The sequence below is a fragment of the Olea europaea genome, chromosome 17 (assembly GCF_002742605.1).
Source record: "Olea europaea var. sylvestris chromosome 17, O_europaea_v1, whole genome shotgun sequence".
Classification (NCBI taxonomy): domain Eukaryota; kingdom Viridiplantae; phylum Streptophyta; class Magnoliopsida; order Lamiales; family Oleaceae; genus Olea; species Olea europaea.
In genome coordinates, this window is record NC_036253.1 from 22,949,181 (window position 1) to 22,959,836 (window position 10,656).

Below are 10,656 nucleotides of genomic sequence, written 5' to 3' on the forward strand. Positions count from 1 at the left end.
TGATAAGGTTAAAACCCTATCTATTTTCTAGTGTGTGATTTGTGTGTGAAAGTGAAGAAGTTGGCTGTCCATAGTGAAGAGAAACCGGCTGCACCTTTGTGTATCCAAAATCGATAATTAAACTTTGTGTTATGTAATCCCTTCCTTGCCTATCTTTGTAGTGTTTTCCTCTTGCTTTTGTGGCTATAAATCATCATCGTTATCTTGTCCTTTGTAGGTGAGATTGTAAAACAATCGAGGTGAATATATTGGTTGTGGATTGAAGCCGGTTGGTTTGGTTGTTTTCTAGAGAAATGTAACGTTGGACTGAGCCCCAAAACACCATTTTGAAGATCCTTGAAGCAAGTTTCCACAACAATTGGTATAAAGCTTCAAGGTGGTCGTTTTGGCTTGTGAAATATACCAGAAAAAGTCCAAAAAATCGGTAGAAATGAGGTAGAAAACAAGTCGAAGAAACTGCCAAAAAATTGTGTAAAAATCGGATCTGTTTGTGCAATTTTCAGTCATTCCAGAAGGCTTTTGGTAAAACAGAAAGCACTAGTTTGACGTGTAAGCAGTAACAGTTCAGGCAGTCAGGCATGTGAGGTTGTGCAACGACTCGTGAAGCCCACGTGTAAAGACCCTCTTCAGCGCATGAGGGCACGTGTAGCATTTTCATGCGAGGGGTCTTTAGGCAATTTGTTCCTAACATTATTTCTGACATTTTGGTGTTGTTAGCTTTTTGGTTTCAGGTTGTGTAGTGGAATATGGATAGAGTTGGTTACTGTAATTGCTAAAAACTTTAGGACGAATAATGATGGTCCAAAAGTAATATATACGCATCTCTCAAAATTCACAGACTCAGAGTGGTCCGCTCTAGTATATTGGCTTATTCTAGTTTAAATTTTGGCATTATCGGGTTATCGTGTAGGGTGACATTAGGATTGAGGTTATCGTGTAGGGGTTACCATTGCTTGTGCTAGAAATTTAAGAGTTATTTGCCATATTTTAAGTGTTGAATTTGACTGCAAGTTGGTAATTGGATTTTTTTTTCTCTAATTGTCGTAGTCACTATGTGAGACTGCATTGCGTGAGAATTTGAATTTTTGTTTTGCATACCTTTGTGTTGCACTGATTTTCCTTATAGAATACCTGGACTTGACAAGTTCTCACATTCCTTTTATCTAAGATCCTAAGTCTTACGAAACTCTGGGAATCTCGAACGATGTTTATTGCTGTCTTAGGATTACTTTGTGTGAACTATTTGTGCATTTGGTTGTTCTATTTTCTTAAAAATGTCTTCACATTTCGAGGTTGAAATTTTTAATGAGAAATGAGATTTTTCAATTTGTGACAAAAGATGAAAGGGATTTTTGTTCAACAAAACGTTTCAAAAGTCACAGATGACAAATTTTCTGCAGATTTGATAGAAGCACAAAAAAAAAGAGTATGATGAACTTATTTACACTTCAATTATTTTATACATATCTAACACTATTTTGAGAAATGTAGGAAAACTTGACTCTTCAAAAAAAAAACTTTGGCAAAAATTGGACGATTTATATTTGCTTAAGTCTAATCCTAACAAATTGTACTTGTTTGAAAGGTTTTAAAATGGATCCTTCAAAAGATCTCGATGACAATCTGGATATTTTTAACAAATTAGTTCAAGATATTGTTAAAGGTGATGAAAAGGTGGTTGAAATGTACAAGGCCACTATTTTGCTTAATTCAATGTCTGATTTATATAGAAAGATTAAGAATGCAATTAAGTATAATAGGGACACCTTAACACCCGAGATTGTCATAGGCTTCCTTAAGAGTAAAGAGATGGAGAATAAGGATGAAAAATAAGATAAGAGGTGTTGTCAGTTACATTATGATGAGGAGTATGATGGAATTTAAGAAAATAAATCTGGATAAAGCTCAAGACAGTAGTGATTGGAGTAAAGACTAAAATGATAAGGATTGTAAGAAAAATGGTGAGGGATGGGGATAAGTCTAGGGTAGATAGTGTTACAACTGTGGTAAGTTTGGACACTTTATTAGAAACTATCCCAAGAAGAAGGATACGCTAAAAGGTAAGATTAGAGGTGAGGCGAATGTGGCTATATGGTCAAGTAATGACCCTAGAGAGGTTTATTGATAGTAAACCTAATTACTTCATGTGTATATGTGTTGTAATAATTTCTGCATGTGTGTGATTGCCTAATTTTGTTACATGATTATATGCTACATTTCGATATGTTTGATATGTGCATTTGCATGAACTTGAGACAATATGATTACTTGGTGTGATTGTTAGCATGTATAGTGGGTTAAGATGCATTAGCAGTGTGTTGTATATCTTTTATTGAGGTAGAATATAGATGCCTAGGGATACATTGTGGTATGTACTAAGGATGTGGAGTGTGACATTTGGATCATGAGTGGAGAGGTAGTTAAATGTCTAGAATTCTTTATCTTAAAGAGACCTTGATCACATGGAATGTGAGAGAGGCACTTCTATTACTTTTGTCAAGCAGAGACCCATTATCCATATAGCCTAGAAGAAGTGATGTGGTGATAGTGGATTATCTCGAGGACTTATGATCTATTATGACTTACTAATTAAACATAAGTTGAGTGATCAGTCTAGTGAGTATGATGGGCAATGAGAGAAAATATGTGTTCTCGAGATGTGAAGAACACGGAATGGGATATGATAAGTGTGGTGAGATCTTTTCGTAGAGTCATTTATGCATTTGTTGTATATGCGTTAGCTATCTATTGATTGACTTTGTATTAATCTCTGGTTCTGTGTAAATGCATTTCTGAAAAGATCTCTATGTATTATCTTATATATTATATCTTCATCACATGTTTATTTGCTCTTGACTGTTTACTGTGAATATCTACTTCTACTTGGGTATTCTTAATCTTAGCCCCTGTGAGTACATAGAGTAGGTACGATATGTGTTTTGAAGTTAGAAATACGAGGTAAGTTCTGTGATCCAATTTTATTGGTTACCTTGATCATGCAAGTACTGGCTGTATGTTTTAATTGCTCGCAGATATATTGGGCATCAAGGTGGAGATTTGTTGGATTTTTTTATACCCAATAAATTTTAGGCTATGATGTTAATGTGGGATAATATATTTCATAGGCCTAGGCAGATGAATGAAATAAGTCCATAGGTTCTATCCGATCCAATTGTATTTCCTCTTGGATGGTTGTTTAACTCTCTTATATGTCCAATTAAAAGCCTAACATAGTCTACTTAAGGTTATAACCCTAGCTATTTTCTAGTGTATGATTTGTGTGTGAAAGTGAAGAACTCAGCTGTCCATAGTGAAGAGAAATCGGTTGCTCTTTTTTGTGTCTCAAACCAATGATTAAACTGTGTTGTGGTCTCTTCCTTGCCTACCTTTGTGGGGTTTTCTTCTTGCCTTTGTGGCTAAAAAATCATCATCGTTATCCTACCCTTCGTGGTTGAGATTGTAAAGCAACTAAGACGAATATATTGGTTGTGGATCGAAGCAGGTTGGTTTGGTTGTTTGGTAGAGAAAGGTAACGTTGGACTGAGATCGAAAACACCATTTTTAAGATCCTTGGAGTAAACTTCCCCAACACAGACATACATGAATTTTTTCCTTCTATTCTCGTCATCGAAGTTTATCCTGATTACATTCTCAATCTTTGGGAGAAACCTATAACTGAGCTAGAACACTTGGATACTAGTAAAGACCAGCCTCAGCTTTATCGAATGAGACGTGGTCATTTTCTGGCCGTTTCTTGTGCTTGGCAGTTATTCTTATCTTATATAGGTCAGATAAAGCTAACATTTTCAATTTGTCCTTATTGGATAGGGTTTATATGTCTCTTTTGAGTCATGTTGACTAGTCCTTTGGGAAGGCCAACATCGAAGGATCTTGCTTCCACTTGGTCTCTTCGGACTATTCTTAGACCTTGTGGTCTAGGAAATTTCAAGCACTAGTAGAAAATCTAAGTCGTGGCTTTCAACTCACGCAATATAGGATGCCCAATGATGACGTTATAGTTGGATGACAAGTCAACAAGTACAAAATTGTCGACCATAATTTGTTAACATGAGGGGTCTTTGAGTTCAACAATGATTGCGATCTGTCCTTTTACATCGATGGGACCACCTATAAAGCCCTGTGTCACTTGGGTAAGGCTACAAATACCATTCTGAGATTTCCATTTCGTCCCAACTTTTTAAGTATAATATGTTGACGAAACTTTCGTGATCTACGAGATTTTGGTTTATATTTACCCTAGTGATTGACATGGTTATGGTAACTCCATTGCTTTGATTCTACAGTATTTTGCAAGATTCCTCTTTCAGGAAATCAAACCACTTGAATTTATTTCCAATTTCCAAATTGAGCCAATGATAGCCTACTTCCTAATTTTGCTAGATATGTGCTTCCCTAACCTACCTTCATCGCTCTCTTTGAGACCCTTCCTTAGAAGGGATAAAATTTGGTTGAGCTAGTGAAAACCTTGCTACAACCTTGAGTCTGACTATAAATTATCATAGTTGTCTTTACCCGATCAGTCCTTTCACTTCTTCCTTGAGGTCATGACACTCTTTAATATGATGATCACATGACCTATGGTACTGGCAATATTTACTCTGATTGAGGTTTACTGAATTCCTCTTTATTGGGAAGGTCTGTGAAATTTTTTTCATACCCTACTTACATAAATTCTCCTTCAAAGAATGGTATACTTGGAATCTTTCTGGGTGTGGATGAGGACATTCCACTTCTTGTCACTCTTTATTGTTTCTAGCATAAGTTTTGTGTCCAGCCTCTTTTTTTTAAGCGAGCTATGACTTACGCCCCCCATGATCGCGATTGATCGTCTCAGCAATGTGCTTCAGCAGAAAGTAACAGCTTACGACAAGAGAGCAGGCAGCTTACGGCAAGGAACGCAGGCAGATTCAGGTAGCAAATGCAGGCATACTTAGGCTGGGGATACAAGTAGCCTATTTTGGCAAAACGTAGGCTGCCTGAAACAAGCAACTTTCGAGCATGAAAATGAGGTATTCCCAAGTCCAAACCAGCCATTTTGGGAAGAAAACTACTATGGCCTGCAGCCAGAAATTTCAGGGAAGTAAGTGGGCAATTTTGCCGACTTGTCCACTTGTCTACGTATGCCACTTGGCCTACTTAGCCACGTGCAAGATAATATCAAGATGCAAGCTAAGTTCAAGTTGGCGCTATGAAAATGACATATTCACTTGTAAGGAAATTAGTAGATAATATCCACTTGATGCCAACTAGCATGAGTTGGAAAGTTACAACTTGCATGGAAGTATAAAGAACATACAACTTGATCAAAGGAGGTTAAGACAACTTGCCACCAATAAGGACCCTTGGATCAAATTAATATTCGTCATTGATTCCGAGGCAACTTACAAGGTTTTGCCTATAAATAGAAATGGAGTCTCATTTGTTAATCATATGAAGTGAAGTGAGTTTTATACATTAGAGAGGTTGTAAAGTTTTCTCTTTCCTTTATATACAAAGAAAGTTTCTCCAAGCTTACTTATTTTTCATATATTCCTTACTTCAAAATTCTCTACTCAACGTGGTTATAATTTAGCCTCATTAGTTATAATATTTGTGAGTATGGAAAGGCCGATTTAACTTTTTCTCGTGAGGGACAAGAATTGTCGAACATTAAGGCCGCACAGTTCTAGTTGTTCGGGTGTAATAAAACTAAGTCCATGACATACGTCTCCGATTTCTACATTTTTCTTTTTCCTGATCGAAGGTATCTTCTTCTTCTCTTATGAGTTTCTTAGCCCTGTTTGAGAACTTATGATAAGTCTTTGATCCTTCTTTGTGGATGGACCACCAGAATCTTATCTTTGGTCTTAGTCCAAACAATGCTACCATTAGGGCTGCATCGTTAAAGTTTTTCAACCTCCATATCTACTTATTTATCTCATTGAGATAGCTCTTTAAGAAATCATTTGATCCTTGTTTCATGTTCACAAAGCATTCTTTTGGTATAGTTTAGGTTTTGAAGCCAATAAACTGGGCAAAAAAAGTAGTTGCCAGGTCATTTAAAATCCTAATCGACACTCAGAGCAGCTTCTTGAGCAATTTTTGGGCGTTGTCTCCAAGTATAATGGAAAAACTCTATACATTATGTATTGCTACCCCCATAGTGCTCCACCATTGATTTGTATTCATCAAGGTGACTAATGGGGTTACCTTTCACATCATACCCAGTAAGTTGTGGCATCTTCCAAGGGGTTATGCCAGGATGGCATCAATGAACAGAGAATGATGGTTGGTAAAGTACTCTTCCATTACTCCCTTTACTTGGTTTCCAAGTTGGCTAAGCATTTATTTAGTCAATTTACCTCAAGTTTTTCCTATGACCCTGCTAAGGGTCTACTTTGAGTTGGACTAGGTTGGTCATCCCCTCGAATGAGCAAACTCTATGATACCAGTCCACCAAAGATGTTTCCCGCCATCCTAGTGATTCGACATTCCTAAGGTGTTTGTTCCTTGCATCATTTGTCCTACTATTGGGATACTTTACCTCTGGAAATTGTAGGTTCATCTAAATGGAAGTACATGCATTTTTGCCTCGAGCAGAAGATTCCACCTTTATTTCTACCACATGTAGCATTGATTTTTTTATTTTTTATTTTTTATGTTTGTTTTGCATTTATGGGGCTTTCTATGACCTCTCTCATGGTATTTTGGAGGGGATTTCCAACCTTTGTGGAATCATCTCTAGTTTAGAAATTTTTGGGGTGCTAATATCGATGAAGTTTTATGGTCACATGTAAATAGAGTAAAAATTGCCAACAATGTCAAAGCCTCCTAAAAAAATATTACTATAAATTCACCATTTTCTATAGAAACAAGTTCGCATATTTCCAAATTTTCAAAATGTCACCAGGTTTTTACTTGAAGCATTCATTTAAAGAGCCTATTCATTATTTTAAAAAGCCCACACAGCCATGTTTCCTAGGTAGAAGGCCTAAAAATATGAAAAATGGAAAATATAATTTGCAAATAACTAAAATGTCCTTACATATAAAAAGATATTATTGCTCTAATTTCCATTTTCATTTCAATTCCCATTTAACCCTAAGTAATTTTTAACTTCCATTTGTTGTTCAAAAATTAGCTCTACAAGTAGGCAATCCATTTCTTTCTAATCATCATTTTTCTCTACTTAATGAAACATAAACTCCACATTCACTTTTCGTTGAACACTCATTTGATTGAAGTGTTACACCCCACTCAATTACAGTCAACGTCAAGAAATTATATAGTCAAAGTTAAAGCTAAACAAGTATTTAAGTTCGAGAAATGATTTTATGGGGTCTAATTTGAAATTGCTAGTACTTAAGAGGGCCTAAAATGATATAAAAATAAATTTTGGGATTTAGCTTCTAATATGATAAATAAGATGACTAAATGTTAAATTATATAAAGGTTGGGACTTGAATTGTAATTATATTATAGTTATCTATTCATTTAAGAGGATACTGGCCCATTTTCATCTCATTTTTGGAAAATAGAGAGAAGGGTCGAGAGAGAGACAGAGAGACCGTGAGAAAAAAATGGGAAGAAAAAGGAGGAGCAATCGGGGTTGGCTTTTAAATTTCCATTCTTTAATTCTCCTTATTTTCAAAAGATCAGTAAAAATTAAGTTAATTGAATTTTTAGGGTTCACAGAAAATTGCTCATATATGAAATTTAGCTAGAATTAATATATATTAGACAAGAGCAATATATATATATATATATATATATATATAAGAAGATTTGTGTTATAAGTGTACAAAAATGTGAAATGGGTTTGCAACTTAGAACTTGAATCTTTGATTTATTGAGTGTATATGATATAAAACGCTTTACTTATGATTTATTACAGTAAGATATGGAGTTGAGGTTAGATTTTGGTATTTATAATCAATTTTCGTGCAAAATCCATGTGCAGGTACTACTTTTGAAATTAATTCCAGAATGTGTTATTTATGTCAATGCATCCAGGGACACTCTCCAATACACAGAAATTGGTGCTGCATTTCAATAGTCGGAAAATTCAGTGCTAGTTTTGGTAATCTTTGGATTTTCTCGCAATTTTAGTATGAAAACCGAATTAAGTATTAAATATTGCGGGATTAGGCATTGAAATAACATATATAAAGGTGGATATATTATTAATGACCCTAATGGGGATTCTGATATTGAAAATAAAAGGCTACAAGTACTTATAGTAAATTATTATGTCTAATGGTAGGAAAAATGGTTTAAGCACCACAGTGAAGAGATTTGATTTCTTGGGGGCAAGTGCGAGATGTTATACTTGATATTGAATGTGAGGAGGTGACGAGAAGATTTATGTCATGATCGAGCTACAAACTCGGTGAGTGAAAAAATTTATATATTTTCAAATATTAATAAGGTACTTATTCTATTATGTTATGTGCAATTAAGTGAATTTCTTGTACAACTACGTGATTATTATGAAAGGTTCTTTCATTATAATATATAGGAAATCATGAAGGTTGTACATGGATTATTTATGAATTATATGATTACCATGGAAGTTTCTTTTACTATGATATACGGGAAATTTCAAAAATTGTATATGGTACATTTGTGAATTGGATATGAGACGTGATATTGAGATCAATCAGAAAAGTACTCATGATTATATATTTCTTCTAGTTCACTGAGGGGCCTTCGTCGTGTTCTATACTAGACTGAGGGGTTTTGGAACGTGGATGAAGGAGTCTTAATTGTGTAGATATAATTTACTGAGGGGCCTTGGTCATGTTCTAGAATTAATTATCAGAAATCTTGAAATTCGCTTTTTTTCATGGAGGGGGCCCAAAAAAATCGTAAGGGCCAAAGGCCCATGACGAAAATTCTTAGCTCGAAAGGCAGATTACATATTTCAATCAGATGGTACATTTTTTGTTGATTTTTCTGTATATTTGATATGATGAAATTATAGTATGGCTATCATTTGATGTTTATAGCTTGATTTTGATATGATATTTTGTGACGTTGCGTGAATGCCTTACGTTTTAGTTATAATTATATGATGCTATCTTGCAAATTATTCATTTATATGAACTCGATTTTCAAAAAAATGTAAAATTGAAAAAGTAAAATTATTTTTGAAATTCTCCACTCACTAAGTTATCAACTCATATATTTTCCCTTAATTTTTCTTACAGGTAGCAATTAATTCTTTTTAGCTAAAAAAACCTAATAATTTCAAAATGAGAGTCACACGACATATTGAGTGTTACAATTCATATTGATGAAGTACAAAATAAATAATTTGGACCCATCTCATTATATTTTACATAGCATTTGATTTTGGCGCATTTTTTGTAGTAACTCATAGTCAGTCTTGATGATAGATTTGACATCTAGTCAGCATCTATCATCAGCGCACGTCACGCTTCGGATCCACTCGGGTGATTCGGGATGGGTCATGTCATGAAATTAGTAATAAAAATCTTGCAATATTATTGTTGGGCCTTTGGAGAAGAGAGTGCTGTAATTTTCAATTTTTGTGTTATTTTCTTTGTCCATTTTTTTGAATAATTTCTTCATGCTGTTGTATATATGTTTATGGCGTTTATTTGTGAACAATGATTTTCAATTCATTTTTAACATTGGATTAGAGTTTTGATATGGGTTACTTTCCAACCCTTTTCTCATTAACCGTCATTTGTATCAGTTAGAGTGAAATGTAAGTTGGCAAAGGCATGTATGTCTATTCTTTTTATTGGTCTACTGTAAAACATATATTTGATTTTCTTTTGTACATAAAGACTTACCTGTCTTTTTCTGCAATCCATAACTACTTACATATCGTTATCACTACTGTATAATGTTTGAAATTTAATGAAATTTTTATATTGAATTACAGTTTTGAACACTGCGAATATGGTATAGATATCAATTTGTTATCCAATTGAATATGAGCAATTAATTGAAGGTGTAGGAAAATGGAAATATGCAGGGAATGGTAAAGGAAAAAAACTCCCATCTTGTTGCCAAAACTATTTCTTATGTGAAATTATATGATAAAGTCAAAGAGGTGTTGAATATCAATACAAAGCTGTACAAAATGGAGATTTCGACTCTTAAACCTCGAATTGTGCACGTGGTGGGTGCATAGTTAAATGCCTTCACCTTAGTATAGTAATTTGCTCATAAATTCAGCATTTTCAATTTCTAAGTAATTTAAACCTAAACATAAAAAGTCATTTTTTTCTTTTAAACATTTGGTAAACTTTCTAGAAATTATTTAGTCTTTCCTAGAAACGGAAACTTTTTGAGATCAATATATTGTTTAGCAATTTCATTTTCTAACCTGCTTGCAACAAATCACAAATATGGGGACGTTCCCCCAAAACACAATTCCTTTTTTCGATCGGAAGATAGCTAAAAATATGAAAGAAAAAAAGAATGAACGCAATGTAAATTAAGTTATCTTCAGACGGGTGAGAAGAAGCAATTGAACATCACAACAAAAAAGTCCTCCAATCACGTACAAAGCTCCAAAAAAAAAACAAACAAACAAACAAAAACTAAAACTAAAACAAAAACAAAAACAAAAACAAAAAAAAAAAAACTATGCTACAAAAAAACTTCAAAGTCGTACATCTC